The sequence below is a fragment of the Odontesthes bonariensis genome, chromosome 7 (genome assembly GCF_027942865.1).
Source record: "Odontesthes bonariensis isolate fOdoBon6 chromosome 7, fOdoBon6.hap1, whole genome shotgun sequence".
Classification (NCBI taxonomy): Eukaryota; Metazoa; Chordata; class Actinopteri; order Atheriniformes; family Atherinopsidae; genus Odontesthes; species Odontesthes bonariensis.
This window is the reverse complement of record NC_134512.1, coordinates 19,001,598-19,020,287: the sequence shown is the minus strand read 5'-3', so window position 1 is coordinate 19,020,287 and position 18,690 is coordinate 19,001,598. Positions and strand designations below refer to the sequence as shown.

Below are 18,690 nucleotides of genomic sequence, written 5' to 3'. Positions count from 1 at the left end.
TGCCGTGGTGGAGGAGGCAGGCAGGCTAAGCTGACCCGCTTGTGGTGTGTGTCGCCTCGCCTACATCCAAGTCAGCTCGCATGCTTTAACGAGTAAGAGTCATCAGGTAGGTCTGCGCCTATTTTCTTGTAAATGAGACGTTTTCGAGTGCCTTTTCCAACCCTTGCGTTTTTGTTTAAGGTGCTGTTCCTCCAAAAAAAAAAAACCTCTCACTACTGGGAGGCGGACCGCTCGTGTTGGCTCAGCAGAAGCGCTGACAACATTGCATGTTAGCAGTCTGCAGACGACCTTTCTCACATGATTAGTGTTTGTGTTTTCCAACTCTGCCATCACCTTGTTCCTCTTTGGATTTGTCATCGGTCGATTTGTTCCATCTGGTGCGTCATTACAAGCCTGGCAAGTCTATTTTTCACCAAATATGTGGCTTACTGCTTTTGACATTGACAGATAAGAGGTATGAATATTTCATTGACCTACTTGTTTGGCGTTGTTACTGCATGTTGAATAGTCATGCTTGCCGAATTTCGGGCTTTAGAATTAGGCTAGATTGGCAACTAATACCGCTCAGCTCCAGCATCCTTTCGGCTGTGCAAAGAAATGTGCTCTTCAGTTACTTGGACTTGACCTGAATGTTATCTGGATCGGCTCAACATCAAAGCTGACATTGACGGTGTGAGATTAGTGGGCATGCAGGGATGTAACCTCTGATGATTTACAGTAGGCCAACAAAAATGTGAGGTGAGGACGAGGATAAGCTACAGTGGTCAGCATGTTAAGACTTTACACTTACAAGCCTTGTTTTTGGATCGTTCTAGTTACAAAAGTCTGATATTGAATAATTCCAGGCAAAATTCCTTCTTTTTGTCCAATAGCCTGCCTTCTTGCAGAGTTCAGAGTGCACATTCTCCTCATAGAGATGCCAGGAGCAGGACGGCTGTGTGTTCTCTAACTGAAGAACATTTCTTCTAGCCTGGCTCTCACGCATCATGGTGTAAAGAGGTATTTTTCTTAGCTGTGACATGTGGTTGTTTCACACAGATACAGGGCAGCAAATGTCATGTCGGTAACTCCGGAGTGAGTGGACCCAGAGAGTAATCCCTGACATTTCATGAATGGTTACTATACATTAGCAGGTGAAATTAATCTATTAGAGTTAGAGCAGACCCACTAAAGCAGTAGAAGCTGGAAAATGCTTTTTGCTGCTACGAGAAAAAGCGGTTTGAAGAAATCCAGCCCACCTCTTTACACCGTAGAGCAGCTGAGCATTGGCCACGAGAGACCTCCTTGATATTAAGGGTCAGCTGAAAGATAAACGTGCCATATCGGGGAATTCGGCTGAGGGTAGGACTTGTTTTACCTGAGTGATGTAACTTGAAAGGTCTTGCTGCCTCAGCATGATGCTGACAGCTGTGATTCTGCATGGCTTTACACAGCACTGACATGCTTGGGGCTAGATTCCAACTGGGAGTACCAATCCTGAGAATGCGTTCGCTAGTGGTACAGTAAAGGCACCAGGGAGTGTAGGATGCAGGCATGCACAAAATGACAATGTGAATGAGCCCCACTGTAGCAATTTCGAGGCACCAATAATATAAAACATTGTAAACATTTTGGCATTTGACAGGATATTCAGCATTGCCCAGTTACTTTTTTATCATGGCTTCATGAGATCAGGTAGACCCACTGTGAAAGCAAAGAAACATACAAATGCCTTTTCTCTTGTGAGGCTTATCTGGTCTTCCTGAAAAGTGTGCATACATGTGAATAAATCTAAACTGGTTTGATGTTGACAGCTGGTTTGGTCATACTATTAAACATTTTAAAAGATTCTGATGTTTGCTTCTACTTTGATAGGCAGAGAACAATTGTTGTACTTGAATGGAAATATATCTTTATCCTCAGGCCAGAGTAAGATTTGAAAAATGAGCGATGAGTTATTGAACCTTTTTTTTTTTCCATCGACGGGCAGGTCTACCAAAGTCGTTGCAGTAGATGTGAGGTACAAACACTGCAATATTTATTTGTGTGTTAATAATAGTAGGCAGCACATACAGAAAGACCCAATGCAGGCAGCTCTTGTATATCTGTAATATACGTGTATACTTCACATCAACATATCAACACATGCATCCCTTGGTGTAAACGAATTAGGGTTGTTTTCGTGGCAAATTGGCAAAATATGCCAAAAGTGAATGTTTTCCAAAATTCACAGAGCTAAAAAATTGCTACAAAATGTAAACACGACTCTTTTTAATAAAAGATTAATGTAAAGGTGTAACTAGCCACAACAGATTAGCTTACTGTTTGTACATGTGTTTGTTTTGGCATCTATGGATGGACACACTGTTTGCTAATAACATTTTGGATATGATTATTTCATTCTGCAGAAATCCTGAACCACTCATGCTGCGCCTGTTGTTTCACAGTACAAGTCCTCTGCTTGTCTGCGTTTGATAGAGACGAAGGCATCGGTAATGGGTTCTGCACACTTTCCCACATCACCGTACAGAGATATAATTAGAACACAGGAGCACCAATGTCACAAGCTCACATTGAGCATACAAGTGCCAGAAGCAACTGACTTTTCCATCAAACCAAACACTAGATGCTTTACACAAGATAAGGGTTTTTAATTAATGTTATGTTTGTCGGTTTGTAGGTCACAGGAAACTAGAAAGGTTCAAAACTTAAACAGAAAGTATTACATTTCTGTAGTTTCTATCGTGGGGTTCCATTCTTTTTTTTTTCCCGCCTGAGCTTCTGAAATATTAAATGCAGCAATTTTCCAGAGCAGTGGCAATTAAAACCAAGCACACTTTAAATGCTGCCTTTTCCCACTCATTGTCAGTCACTGAAGAGGCCATTACAGCAGTGATTTTGTATTATGGGACCCCCATTAAGAGTATCTGCTAGAACAACTTCATTTCACAATGTGTTGGTGTAGATTCTCAGTCAGAAATTCCACACTTTCAGCTATATACTGACAGTCATGTCTGAACCTTGACTTGCTCTCCATTGCCCTCATGGACTCAGTTTTTATTTGGATTTTGCAACCTAGAGAGAGCTATCCAATTCCCACACTGTCCCACGAATAACAATAACAAGATCATTCATTTCCTCGATAGTGTATTTAGCCATAAAGTGTTCAGAACAAGCAAAGCCTCAGCTTCTCTACTGATCATTAGCAAAAATATTTTTTTCTCAGCTGTTACAGTTGCTCCTACATCAAGAATACATTCCTGGTCGGGATTCCCCGGGAAATGTTCTGTTAGAGGGTGGGAAGAAGGGGCTTTGAGAGTCACTAGAGAGTGCGATTGTTGAACCATATTTAATGCATGAGTGTGTAGGAGGTGGAAACTAAAACACACCCCTTGCTGTCGCTGTGACCGAGCCTTTTGTATTGTGCGCTTACCAGGGAAATGGATCTATGTTTTTTTTTCTCTCACCGCTGTCTCTGTGATCATAGCCTCTTTAGGGCCTGGCTTCTGTCCAGATACGGCTATATAGAGAAAAGCGTAGATGAACAGGCTGGCTGCTATTCTAACATTCCTATAAGCACATCAGTTTGAATCATAAATACTTGCAACAGATGAATGTGGTAGGTAATCAATTTTTGAAGGATGGGTGATATTTTATTCAGCAAAGGCTAAATGCGTTCACAGTGTACTTCAGTATTTGAAGATTGGTCTATCCCACCGATTCCAAATAATCATGCCATCAGGACACATTGGCTGTGCACTTGATTGATAGCTGTTTTGTATGATATTGTTGCATTCAGATTCAGGTGATTCTTTCATGTGTGAGGCTTTAAAGTAACGTTTTCTATGTTCCTTTTTTGACTCTTCAAAATTATTTATACAGTATGTACATAAACATGAAATTCCATTGTTGAATGGGCATCATTTATACTGGACATCACATGATTTATTGAAAGCACACCATCATAGTTGAAGTGGTTCTCCACTCAGAATTTATCTTCACAAGCCTGGCAGAGGTGGCAGATACAGTGTACACCAAGTATTTACTGTACATGTGGTTAAAAGTGGTGCGACAGTGTCAGCGATGCATAAGCACACTCCAGAAGTAGGTCAGTAAATGCTGGCATAGCGTGGTTCAGGTCAGTGGCAGCAGCACTGCCTGTGGCACTTATCAGCGGGTCAAATGAGACACCAGTTTGTCGCAGCAGACAACAGGTTTGACTTCGCTGTCTTGCACTTGAAATGTGGTCCCAAATTGGGTTTGTGGCATTTAAGAAAGGACGTGTGATCTGAGGGTTCCCTGAGCACCAGCTGTCAGCCCAAATAAACAGCTGCCTACTTGTTTTTTCTGCTTGGCTGCTTCGATTTATGAATATATGCAAATAAAAATCCAATTGACTCACTACGTAATCTCATTAGGTATGTTTGTGTATTTCGAAGGTTATTTAACCATGAGCTGTTATCTGACACAGTGTGCCTAGATTTCTGCTTTTATACATATTGTATAAAATACTCTTAAAGCATTCAGTTGTGATTGTAAAGTGTCATTTAGCGGGTGTTTGGAACGATGTTACAGATGCAGATAAACAGAATTCTTTAAGTTAAAATTAAAAACGTGTTTGCTTTGGTCTTTGAGAGGACACTGGAATTTTTAAGAATTCGACACACCCTGCTTGAAACAAATTGATTATCAGTGGTAAACATCATGTGATATCTTTGCTGAATATCATGTGATGTACACAGCCTTTTAGCTATGCTCTGCATTTGAGCAAAAGAGCCACTGCTACATTACTGTGTATGGACAATATTTTCCCCTCTGCTCTTAAAGCGCAAACTGCTGTCTTTGTTAAGTTATAATGGTTGCATGTGCCCAGTGAATAGTCACCCTGTTGGAACCTGCCCAGCTCCCCTGTACTCTATTGTAAGCACACTGCTAGTGCTCTGAGCATCTCCTGCCAGAAACTGCGTAATTGTCTGAACTGTAGTTGAAGTTATCCTCAAAAGGACATAACAGAGTCTTCTGAATGGCTGATCTGAATTGAAAAGGACATTTGTAATTACTCTTCTAGATACAACAATGTATGTGTTGGAAGCTTTTACAATCTATGGAGTTATTTTTTCATTGTTATTTCTAATGCTTCTGGGAATATTTCATGGCGAGTATATGAAAGCATGTTCGAAGAAATTATCTCAAAGACTCTGAAGGTTTTCTCCCCTCTTGAGCATACTGAATGTGTATTTTACTGGCAGGGGGTCTCCAAGGAACGCCACGGGAGACAGAGGTCGGTGACAGTGGGGCAGAGATCCTAGTGATTAAGCTACTTGCCATCATCGATCTGCATGACAGATACATCACAGCAAAAGCCAGAGTGGTAAGGGTCCTATAACACAGTACAGTTAAGACATGAATTATGTGATAGATTTACATCATGACTCACTCCCTCATTAGAGGAAAAAATGTCATGAGAACTGATTTTTTGGTGCCAAGATGATGCTAAAATTCTCTTCATGTGAATTGTTATTTTGTGGCACAGAAGATACGATCTATGGAGCAAATATTAGAGATGCCGGTGGCAGGAGCAGGTGCAGAAAAAATCAGTGCCAACATGTTGAAAAGAGAGAGAAAACAAAACACAGGAACAAGATCGAGACAACCAAAAGCCAGTGTGCAAATACCCGAAGCCTTTCTAGCATCTCAAACACAGGGATCCAGATATGTACACAGAATTCAAGGTGATTGTTATGGAGGTACAGACACATTACATAAATAAAATTACATTGCTGATGGATGAAATTGTTGATATCATTGATGAGGAAGTGGTTTCAAATCAAGGTTAATTGCAGGCCATCATGTCCTCTGTGTACACAGCAGCTGCCAGGCTGTTTTGCTGATGGCCTGGGGGAAAGGACTCCCCTGTCTGAAGAGAAGCACTGAAATTACTGCTATCCTCTGCTCTGATCCTGTGCAGGCTGTTAGGGTTGCTGACGAAGCAGAGCTCTCCCTGTCTCTGAGCTCAGGGTTATGTAGTGTTGTGGTGTTATCAGCCCCTCAGTTCTTCTCAAAGGAGAGCTGTGGACTGTTGTGTCACACTGGTCAGAATCCTTTGATATTAGCCTGACAGAAGTGCCTTTTGCGGCTGAAAGCTGTGAAGTGATTGTGTTACTTTTGCCCTATATATGCAGCTCATCAGCAGTGCAGTGACCTTGGGTTAGGACAGAGGGATTCTCTGGTTACCCTCTGTGGATGGCAGTATCTAGAATTACATTCATTGCTCTTCTTTTAAAGATGAAGTTGATGTAGTGGTAGACTTTTGGGCTGTGTCATATACTAAGTGCTTCTGCATTAAATAGAAAGGTTTTTATGTCATAAGATGTCAGCCTCTTCTAGGGTAAGTAAATCTCTTCATAACCACAAGTTCACAAAAGCCATTGACTGATCAGTTTATATAATTAAAAAAGAACAACCATCTCATTCTGTTTTTTCAGTATATTTTTCCTTCACAGATTGATGCGGTCATGGATTTCTTAAAATCCAGTGCTTACCGAGGATATTTGGATATATATGATCAGTGATGCATATTTTGCAACAACTTATCACTGTTTCGCATTATACAAAGCTCAAAGAAAAGTTACCTTAGTAACCTTAACCCAACACAACACGAGTAACTGAACTGTAAACATTATAGGACAACTTAAGTCTGTTCTCACCTCTAACTGCTGTGTGCCACCTCGCCTTCTCTGTTTCTGAAAATGTTACGCTTAAAGGTCGACCTTAAATATCCATATTAGCTCATGACAGCTATTACAAACCCCCTTGTTTTACTGACCCTGTTGCATTTGTGATAACTGGATCTTCCAGTACTTAAAATTGATTGTTCAACTTCAACCAATTTCAACCAGTATTCCATTAGCTTTCCTGGTATTAATTGTTAGTCCAGCCAAAATAAAACACAACTGAAGCTCTGAAAACCAGACTAAATCACCCAGATAATGCGATTGGGGATCGAATCACTTCAAATGGGCCTGGGCGCTTAGCTTGTGCTCCAAAGTTCCATCAACAGTATAGTGTAAGTGTATTGCATACGAATGCAGCCGAATTCCCAATTCACTCATTCACATATTTATTTTCTTTTTGTCAGATAGCTTAACGCATCGGATAAGGTGACTGAAAGTGTTTCCAGACTGTTTCCAGCTCTGCTCTACTAAAATATGACTTCATAACAACAGTGTCATCTGACAAAATCGGCATTCAATAAACTTAAAGACAACATCAGTGCAGTAAATTCTGCTATACTAACGTATATTCCCTCCAGATAAAGTTAGAAGCAGCGGAATATCTTGAATGTTTGCTCACACTGTCCACAGCATGGCATAGTCTTGATTCTGCTCCCATGCATGTATACTGCGACAAAGACGGTTGTCCAATTAACTGGCCAAGTTGAACCGTAACTGCTGACTCAGCTTTGCATGTACCATACTAAATGTCACCTGGATTTATAAAAAGAAGTTGGTTGTGTACTAACAGGTCACAACTAATTATTTTGTGCTATGACTCAACTGTCTAAGTGTTGAGTGTCTAAAATGACCTTTCTGATACCACTGATAATAGCATCACAATTTAAGATTATACTACACACCAGTGACCATTACTGTGTGGTTTTAACTGTGTGGTTGTGTAAAAGAAAACATTCTGTAAAACCTCCAAAGTGAACTGCAACTCTTAAGTATGATATTTAGCATCATTAATTATAATGCTGCCAATCATCTGACCCCATAAGTGTATTGTTGCAACCTTAGATGTTATGCTGATCCTCTGGGTCGAGTGCAACATAAATACTAAGTAATCAGTGTGGATAATAAATACACCTGGCCTGATGGCACAACATCTTTAAATGAGGAAATTTTAATTCAAGTCGTGCGTTCATTATACAAGATCCTAATGTTTCATACCGTAACCTTGTTTGTCGGTATACAGTTGTTCTTGGTGCTGAACGAGAGCTGAATATAAATTGTTGACTTCCTCCGGAACAAACATCGCGTGGCAATCCAAACTGATGATTTTCTTTTTTTATTTGAAGCAACCGTTTGTGTTTAATTTCCCCTAACTGTGTCTAAACAGAACATTCTAATGACTGCTGGTGTCTCAGCGTGTTTTTTTTAAATCTACCGTTACATGCACACATATTATTCTATTCATGAAGATTGCATGACATTTAATTCAACCTAACTAATTAATCATTTTAACTTGCCAAGAAGCTGGTTTAAACCTTTATTTTAATCAGTGACACTTCCTGTATTTACACAGCACAGAATTGGTATAGTTCTTGTAAAGTTCAGTAACTGATATAACACAATAGATCACCAAATCATCCAACCTCAACGGCAGAGAGAAAAGCAACTGCATGCTATAGAATATGTTGGCTTGGTCAACAGAACTGACAGATCATATCATGTGTACGGCTGTGGCTATTCGATTGCTTGCCTTCCAGTAAGCTCTCGCCTCTTCCCTGGCCCTAACTGAACAATGGTTCAGCTTATTGTGAACATGAGCAGTACAGTAAGAGTAATGGCAGAGTAATCATGTTGTTCATTGAAGCATTGTTTAATTCAATCTACGGCTCTAAATCGTGTGGTCGGTGTCATCAGAGGAAGCGGTCATTCTTCTACGATGCCCTTCCTTTTCAGTACAACATGGAATGACAATTTTTCATGGAAGATGGACACACTTTAATGTGTACAAACCTGCAGTATGATTCTAATTATTTGAGGTAATTTTATGTTTTCATTCACCTGTATGTAAAAAAAGCAAAGCGAAATTAAGAGAAGTGTCATATTTCAACATCGATTTACAACATTTGATGGAATTGACTGGCTGATTTTGTATGACGTGAGAAGTGTAACTTTAGTAAGTCTAAAAGGCCAACAGACATATATTTTTCTATGTTCCTCTGTTCATTTCAAATAAATGGTTGTTCTTCATAAGAATTAGGTGGATGATTTCATTTTTAGTAAGCTTACATTGGCATAAAAGACAAAAATCATACATCAAAAATCTTTTTAAGACAATTATTTAGATTTGATTTGTAACAGATGACGCATCATGTTGAAGAAGCCTAAGCAGATGAAGCATTAGAAGCCTGCTCTGCATAGGTGCTTGCATTTTTTCACAGGCATCGTCATCAGTGTTCAAACTCCCAAGATTTGCTTTTTCATTTGGTGAAAGCATAGTATCTGGACAGCTATAAGTCTACATAAGAATAATTGGATAAGCTGTGCCTACCGGGGCAAAGTAATGGCTTTCTAGCTTGGCATCCCTTATTGTGGTTCGCTGTATAGACAGAGATAATGGCACAAAAAATAGCCCTGCTTGCTACCATTATAACTGATGTTGAGTCTAATCATGAAGATTCGTCTCAAGCAAGCATACAGTTCAATCTGGCACTAAGTAATGTTGGTATCTTAAAATACGTCATTGCATTATTTTAATTTTTTTCTAAATCCAGCCACATATCTCTGGAAACAAGTTAAATACTGTCAGTTACCTGGATGACAACAGCGTTTATTTCCCCAGTGAAATGCTGCACTGTTTGTCATGGCATATGTGATGTTCATGATGTTAGTTTGGATGACAGGATACACGGTGCTGACACATAAATCCAGTCATAGCATTTAATGATGTCTTGCAAGCCAAGCATCCAGGGATATGCAGTTTATCCCTTTCTATTATTTTGTTTGTGCAAACACCGTGTTTACAGGTCTCTCATTCTCTCACAGGTCTTCTGTGAATACAGTAAAGCAAATAAGCACATTAAATATTTTATATATATATCTATGTTATATATTTTATCTATATATATATAGATATAATCCCATTCAGGGAGCAATATTTATGGCAAACTGCGACACTGAAGAAAGTTAATTAGCTGTAGCCCTTTCATAGCTTAGAAAGCTCTTGTACAGCAGGAACTATTCAATTTCATCAAGAAAACATCAAACCATTTATCACACTGATGAATCTAAATGAATTGCATTCAGTCTGCTGCTCCAAATATTCATAAGAGAATATGCCATGGAGAAATCAGACAACAGTCAGAGAGCACATGGGACTGTGTCTGAAATGCATTTTCATGAGATCGAGAGTAATACTCGAAAAATGTTGCATGTGTATGTATCTACGCTTTGCCCAAATTGAGACGCAGTGTAGAGGTTTAAAATGATCCTGTGTTGACTTCTTGCCATCATTACCATCTGTTCAGCCCACTATATGGCAGCTGTTTGCTTCTCTCTCTGTTGAGTCTTCAGTTTCCACAGACACATAGATTGATGGATCTGCCGCTAATGGAGAGTGGTTGCCCACCCGCAGTGGTCATGCTACACCTGTGAGGCTACACCCCAGAGATGACACACTTCTCCCTTCAGTCTGGCTGAGATGGTGTCATATAACGTAGCCAGGTGTGTGTGCCAGCCTGGGGTCAAGGGTCATTCTGGTGCTAATGACCACAACGGGCTATGTCCTCTTTGAAAACAGTTTGAATTGGTCGATTTGCCGCTTGATGCTGCTGGTAATTCTTCATTTCCTTTGGTTGGGTTCTGGTGTGTCTCGTTCATTAACCATGCTTTCTGCCCTTTTTCATAATCCAAAATCAAATGTACTGCTGCCACATGTGACATTATTGATGCTGTTATTTAATGACTGTCAGGATCTCTGGCGTTTATTTGTGATCTATGGTCTATGTGAGGAGCTCATACTGGGAAACATGCACTATATTTACAGTTTGATTTGATTTCTCTCTGCCTGGGAAAAGGCTGTCATAAATTACAAAAATCTCATGGAGTGAGGCACTGTGCAGCTTTATAAATCCCCTACTGGGAGAAGGGACAAAGAGACAGTGGAGGAGGCTGTGCTCTGAAAGGGCGATCTGTATGCAAGTTCAGTGGGAGATAGCATCCTTGAGTCATGGCAAAGGCTCAGACGCATTACTTTGAATGTGACTTATTCTGTTTTCTGTTAGCCTCAACCTCTTTGTACAGATGAGGGTTTTTAATGGCTTTTAAGGTGGAACTTCTTGGCTTTGCAAAGAGAAAGGAGAGAGGTGAGAAGGTTTGTTTATTCCCAGCAGTGAGTCTTTAAACAAGAGAAACAATCAGAATCAGACCAACAGCACGATGTGCAGCCAATATTTTCTGTGCATACGCCAGGCTTCCATATCCCGGTTCTCTTACGAAGATGGATATGTTTGCCCCCCTTTGAACAGAATCGCAGGACTAATTGAATTACACATTCTCCTCAGTCCCATGGGAGTATGCAACTAATCATTTGGAATCCGAGTTTTTCAGAATTGGGAAGGGGGAGGTGTACCATTGCTTCTCCTATGAGCAAGCAACTGTACAGCCTCTATCCATTATTTCCAAAACATCTCAATAGTGACTGAGGTCCCACACAAAATAAAACTCAAAACTTCCAACCAGGAAACCAAGATGAAGTCCCATGTGTGGAAAATTATTTTGGGTGGGGATGACACAGCTAATGTTATGCAATTCTGCTCAGATTTGTATTTGGTTAGGTTTAGGGGCTAAAAGTTTAAGGGAGCAACACTGCTTGGTTACCTTTACCCACTGCAACAAAATTGTACTTCTTTTCCTGGTTAAACAAACTACAACGAAGTGTTATAGTTGGTTATAAACTGAGCTGTTATTGTAGTCATATTGATATTTAAGTTGGACCTATAAGCCTCTAAAACTACATAGCTATTTTCATGTTTTACGATTTAAAATAGGCGCCTATCCCAGCTGTCATTGGGCGAGAGGCAGGGTACACACTGGACAGGTCGCCAGTCACAGGGCCACATGTAGACAAACGAGGATCAATTTAGCGACACCAATTAACCTAACATGTATGTTTATGGGTGCTGGGAGGAAGCCAGAGTACCTGGAGAACCCACGTATACATGGGGAGAACATGCAAACTCCACACAGAAAGGCCCGAGTCGGGATTCAAACCAGGGACCCTCTTGCTGGGAGGGACGGTAATAACCACCACAGCAAGAGGGTAACCATGTGTTAACCAAAAATGTAAAATTGTGCTCTAGCTTTTTACTAGACTTTAAGATCAAGTGATTACATTTATTATTGTGTATGAAAATTGTGAGAATTTCAGAGTGACAGAAGCCTGGTGCTTTTGACAATGTGAAATCATCCTTGCATCAAATACTGCCATTTGTCAATGCCTGTACTATTGCTAAGAAATGCACAAAGTTTTCTATGGAGTTAGAGTCATTTTGATGTGGCTGCGGCCATATCAGAAACTTGCAGACCATGGTCTGAAAAGTTGTCTATGAGTTTGTGTGAGTATATTTTTGTTAAAGCTGCAGTCGGCAGGTTTTCAAAATTGCGAGTCTAAAGTCGGAAAATTCGAACTGATACAACTTTCAGGTCCCTCCCCCAACCTCTAACAAGCTCCGAATCGCCCCCCAAACCCCTCCCCCTCTGTGGACGAGGTTGTGCACGTGAGTTCACACCAGTGTGAGCGCACACAAGCTGGGGCAGACTCACGCTCAGCAGTGTGTGCACAAGCTGTGATTGACAGGTAGGATTCCTCCACCCTAACTTGATTGGTTAAAAACAGCCGGGAGCGCTCGGTTTTTGCAAGCATGATTACAGGCTCCAGAGGGAGCTACAGATTTCGTTATTTTTTCTAAACAGCCTATTTAATATTCTACTTCCAGAATCCCATGACAGTTCAAGCTAATATGACTAAAAAAAAGTTGCCGACCGCAGCTTTAAGGAACCACTATCATTTAGTGCCACCCTGCACTTACATTAATCCTGTAGGTGAGAAGCAGGCACACCTTTAGAGAAGGAGAGGGGAATCTCCTGATGGCTGGAAACCGGCCGGGAATGGCTAGAGTCTCAGCCAGATTTATGATTGGGGACATCAGTTTTTACATGCAGGGTTGGAAATGGCATGAATATTGCGTGATAACATTTGACAATACCTGCCATTCTGGCTGCTTCGCTGTTGTTTCAGCCAGTTGTGTACCTCCTGCACAGGTGATGCATAGGGCCAGTCTTTAGTTTGTACCTTCTGGGCTACTGTAATAACATGGTGCTGCACAATGCCATTGGGGGGATGAAGTGCACCGATTGTTTTTTTTCTATTTAAATTGCTCATTTTAATGTAATGAAAACACAAGGAATGTAAACTGTGTGCAATCCATAAGTGCATTCCAGTATGTCATAGGTGCTTTTATATTTTATATTATTATAACAGTGCTTGCAGCCTTACCCCTTTCTATTTGATTAGGATTTATGGCATTTAATTCTGTGTCTTAGAATTTATATACTGTTCAGCCACAACATTAAAACCACTGAAAGATCACTTGTTACAGTGCAATGTTTTGCTGGAAAAACCTGTGTATTTCACATGCATATTATTTTGAAACCTGCCACCTAACTTAACATTTTTGTAGACAAGTCACACCCCGTATATGGCGAAGGCATTCCTGTACAGTTGTGGTCACCCCTAGCAGGAAAGCAGCTGTTCCTTCAAAAAATTCTTGGGAAGGGTTTAATGAACTCAAAGAGTCTGAGGTGTTCACCGAACCTCCAAAGTCCTCAGATGCCAATCTAAAGGCATCTGTGGCATAGGCATCTATGTTATGGCTGATCATTGTATTTAAATAATACATTGTGGAAATACTTTCAAATGAAATATTTTTGCAAACAATTAGAATTAGTAATGTATTTACTTCCAAGTGGTATAAAGGAGAAACTGCCTTTACGTCAAGCATTGTTTGATGATCGACAGCGAACCCAAGTAAGCCTCGTTTTCTGATCGGGCAGCAATTAAAAATGGTCTCAAGCATCCACATTTCAATTTGCAGCAAGTGTAATGAAAAGGTATTTTGCATGAAGAGGAAATGGAAAAACAGCTGCAAACATCCAGTCCTTGTCATTTTCAGTAACTGGAGGTCATGCATACTGCCTTCCTCTTCTGGTAACAGTAAATATAGTTTTTATCTGCTTCACTTACAACATGAATTTCAGATCTGCTTAGAAACCCAGCACTAATTGTCTCGCACACACCATAATTGTAAATCTACATGCTAAGGGGCTGAAGCAAGGAAGCAAGGCAGTATGTTAGGGAGAGAATGGTTTGTGTTTCTTTGCCCTTTGTTAAACACTGGTAGGAAAACACAGAACATTAGGTGTCCCTGTCATCTACAGTGGTTTCCCTTCACCTGAGGTTCTTTTGTTGTTGCCCTTTCATAAATCACATTTACTTCTACATCTGAATTAACACCCAGTGCAGAGACACAGCACCGATTTCATTTCCTGCCTCTCCACCTGCTCTCTGGGTTGCTAGATGGAGATTACATGACAATGTTGTATTAAAGGAGAGATTAAAGATTCTGTATCCAGCTACAGCGTCACATCTGTGTGCTCAGCTTAACAGAAGTTTAAGCAGCAGAAATGGTGCTCAGTACCACGGGCCTGCTCTCATTTCCTACAGATGCATGGAGCAGAACTTTTTGTCTCGTTAATCGAGGCTTGATGTGGATGTCGGTAGTTTTTCCTTTCTTTTTTTTCTTTTAAGTGGCCCATGCATGTCTGCCAACAAATCGGATGATACTACCCCTTCCAGAGAACGGAGAGGCAGCAATGAAATGGATGGGTCGTCCAGTTATTATAGAGCAGAGAAGGACACAATTCACTGCCTGACTGGATGCTTGAATGCCCTCAAAACCTGTGTTCTCACCCAGTGACTTCAGGACATCTGCCTGCCTCTCCAGACATGGGTTGGATGGTAAAATGACTAAACTTAATAACACCTGTTAATGAAGCACATGTGCAATTGCAAGCAAATAATTTGATCTCATTCATAACTTCCTCATGACATAGTGTCGGTCTTAGAGTGTTGTTCAACAAATGCAGTGTTTTACAAATGCAAATCTTTAAGCCATTTGAGTTTGAAGCAGATGCATCGGGGTGCATTTATTGTAGACAACTGGGGTACCTGAAAACTCAACGAAAAGCAAGGATTTTTAAGATAACCATTTCTTACCATGATTACACTCCTCTGCCTTGTAATCAAGTGCTCATTGTGGGACTTACTGTGCCATAAATTATGCCATAAAGTGCTTTGGAGGAGACCGACTAGAGGATAATGTTTGTTTAAATGTAACAAGATTTGACACATGGAAAAAAAGGGAAAAAGTATTAATACTAAAAAATAGGAGATTTTTTAACATGGAAAACGGCTCAGACAGTAAAATCTAAAAGATGTCATGTCCAAATTGCTTCAACAAGGATTATAATTTCAATTAAAAAAATAAGTTGAGTGAGTGAGTATAGGCACAAAAATAATTCAAAATAATTTTCAGTTTAAACGGGCAATATTATACTGTAGTTGTTTACACATTCATGAGTATATTTAAGGGGTCTACTAGAATGAGTTTACATACTGTAATGTTCAAGAAATACAACAGTACCTCTTGTCACCTTTTATCTAAAATTTTGCTTCAGTATCTCAGTGACGTATGGCCTGCATGGCCCAACCTGCTTTGATCATCAAAAATGGTCCGTGTCCATGTAGGATTCATCATGTTTGCTGGCAGGGCTCTTCATCCCAGCTCCTTGGTGAACAAACCCTGAAAAACATGTTTACTCTACTGCTCGTATGAAACTCGCAGCTCGCAGACAGAAGCACAACATTCACTGGCGATATTTATTGCCTGGGCAATTTGCTCCTACAAATTGTGCTGTCTTTGTTGTGATCACTTCTGGCTGACAGAGTGAAACCTGCAATAGACAGTCACTGCCAGAAAGGCCTCTCTGTCCACATGACTGTTTATCTGAAAAATAGCCAAAATGACGACACAAGCATCTTTTTAAAAGGTAAGAGATTTTTTAATCATAAGCGCTTGGAGCGGTTTGCACAAAAATGGAGAAGCGCTTTAAAAAAAGACACTCGGTACAGTGCTTTTTGTCGATAGTTTTGCATTAAATGCTCCCGTCAATGGAAACAGTTGAAAACATTTTCTTGTGCTCATAAAAAAATACTATGAAAATACTTTGCCTGAGGAGGCTGCTTATTCTTTGTTTAAGGTGTAGGTAAACAGCCACAAGTCATATGCTGATGTAGACCAGTGGGAGTAAAAAGAAGTCTGAAACGCTAAACTATGTGCTTCAGGCAGTTCAGTAGCAGTGTGGTGTAGTTTTTCATTGCAATTCAAATCCGTGTACTCTCGGTGTAGCAGACGATTGCCATGCTCTGATCATGCATTGCCTACTTAATTAGAAATTGCCAAAAGCTGTCTTTGAAAATGATTTTTATTTCAAATAAAGTATGGATAACATGGAATTAGCAAAGGTGTTGTGTTTAGTGTAGATAACAAAATGTTATCATAGTAACTCAAAAGGCAGAAATAATAACTATTCAAGTTATCAGTTGGCTCGGTGCCCCCACTTAACTAATTAGAAGTGTGTGTCAGAATTAATGAGTTTGCGTGCTGTGGCAGCAGAATTCACTGAGCCAATTAGTGAATCTCAGAAAGCATGGCCCCCTACAAAAAACTGCTGAGCTGTACATTATAGGGCACCGACAATCATAAGCAACACGCGACCCTGGAGAATGACCTTTGGTGTTCAGACTGTAACAGTCAGCCAGATGTAGATATTAAATTTACCCTTTGTCTCTTGCCGTTTGAATTGTGAAGTCAGTTATGTTGTGTGTGTGATGGGAAAATCTGTTGAGCTGAGGGAACGGTCTACGTTCCATAGTCACAAATCAGGAGCAGATGACGACAGTGCGCTATGAATGAGGCTTCTGTAATCATCAACATCAAAGTCACTTTAAGTTAAGAGTCTGTATGAAGCAAGTCTTTGCATTCTAGTTCATGCGTTTGAGTTGCTGAATACACAGTATTGACAAAGCTCCACATCTGGGATAGACGTTTACTTTGAAGCTGAACATTTGTATTGTATTTGCTATATTGTCAGCAAGACTAAGCATTTACTATACAGTCATTCTGTGAGAGTTTCTTACTAATTGCTCGTGTAATCACCCTAACACCCTCAAGATTGCAATGCTAACATGCTAATGTTTTTCGTGCTGTCCCTAACATCTTTATTTGCCATTATTACCATCTATTTCTATTTAGCACACTGTGCACACTGTCTACTTAATCACATAGTGCTTGAATTTTGCCCCCCAAACGTAGAGATTAGAGTGAGCGAGTGAAGCTAGATCATCCTCAGCTGCCATTTTTACATGTCTTGAAATTGTTCAGTGTTCCCTGTCACTGGCTAATGTGAGTTGTGTATACATGAGCATGCCTAATTGTAAAGCCCAACCACAGATTAAATTGGAACTGTAAAACTCAGTCTGTCGGTAAAGCACTGTGTATATTTTATATGTAGATTTTTGTGTACCCAACGTGTATGACCCAATGTATTGACCTAACTCCGATCTTTTGTAACATGTGTGTCTTTTGGGTGGCATCAGATGCCCCTGATTTTGATTTGAACTTTACATGCTCAAACCAACGAATTATTTTGAAGAAGAGGAGGAGCTCAGTATACAAGGTTGCATGCAAGTGGAAGCATCAGAGTGATAATCTAATCAATTTATTTTGCTTTCAGTAATGTTATAAACAGAATAGCTGCATTCTACGTACCTGGAGACTCCTTTTGATTTCAGGCGTGTAAGAGAAAGCGTTGCAGAAAGACACCACATTAGCAAACTAAATTTACTGGTTTACGATGTCTCGCTGATAAATGACTGGAACGGTTTCACACTTACTTTGGTGGCAAAATCAGCTGTTAAAACGTCAGATTTTGTAAGCAGCTGCTCAATAGATAGTTACATGTGTCTTGGTATATTCGCTGGCACACTACGATATCTCCAAAAAAACTGCCATCTTTGCAAAGAAAGAGAAAACACACCAAGTAGCTTCTCCTTGCTTCTACCTTCCTCTCTCCCTGGGTTGTGCTAACTTCTTTATATTGCACTAGTTTCTGATTTAATTTCCTAGTATACGCATGTTAGTTTTAAAGACCCACCCATAAAGTAGCCAAGATGGTATCCCCCAGCTTTCCATGGGGAACATACAGTATGTGCAAAATAGGAAGACTTTAAACGTTTAATATCCTTTACTGCAAACACATCTGCTGTGCAGTGTCTGTCCTGTGCACCAGGGATCCTTCTCATTTCTCCTGGATGTGAATCACTGAGTGATCATAACCAATCACAATTATAGGCCTGAATCTTTTCTGTACGAAACCTGAAGTTTCACTAACGTTAATGTCACATTCTGGCTCCATGCTTAGTTATATGGCACTCTCCCATTTGCACTGCTCACACTTTATCACGCACACACTTTGTTTTTGCACTATCCGCACATCCGCACATTCATCACAAGCAACCCACTCCTCTTCTTGTACAGTTTTGTTCATTCCTTGTTTTGTGTATATGAACTGTGATCTGTGATGTTAGTATGCCGTGTTGTGTGTGGTTGTGTGTTGTGTTGCACTAGTGTTGTATTTTGTATTCTGTTTTGTATTCTGATTTGTAATCAGTGTATTGTGTATTCTGCGTCTGTCTGTATAAGCTACTGGATCCTTAAATTTCTCTCGGGATTAATAAAGTATCTATCTATCTATCTATCTATCTATCTATCTATCTATCTATCTATCTATCTAACAAACACAC

At 40.1% G+C, this 18,690-nt stretch overlaps 1 protein-coding gene across 5 annotated transcripts in view; it reads left to right on the top strand.

Annotated features, from left to right (window-relative positions):
- The window catches only part of tln2b (talin 2b), an 87,126-nt gene continuing 68,436 nt past the window's right edge, over positions 1 to 18,690 (top strand). For 3 of the 5 annotated variants that reach the window (XM_075469880.1, XM_075469879.1, XM_075469875.1), the window contains exons 1-2: positions 1 to 106; positions 5,229 to 5,350. The gene's annotated coding sequence lies outside the window, so the exon portion shown is untranslated. Of the gene's footprint in view, positions 107 to 242; positions 378 to 5,228; positions 5,351 to 18,690 lie in introns of those variants that run through there. The other 2 variants (XM_075469876.1, XM_075469878.1) reach the window with 2 other exon arrangements.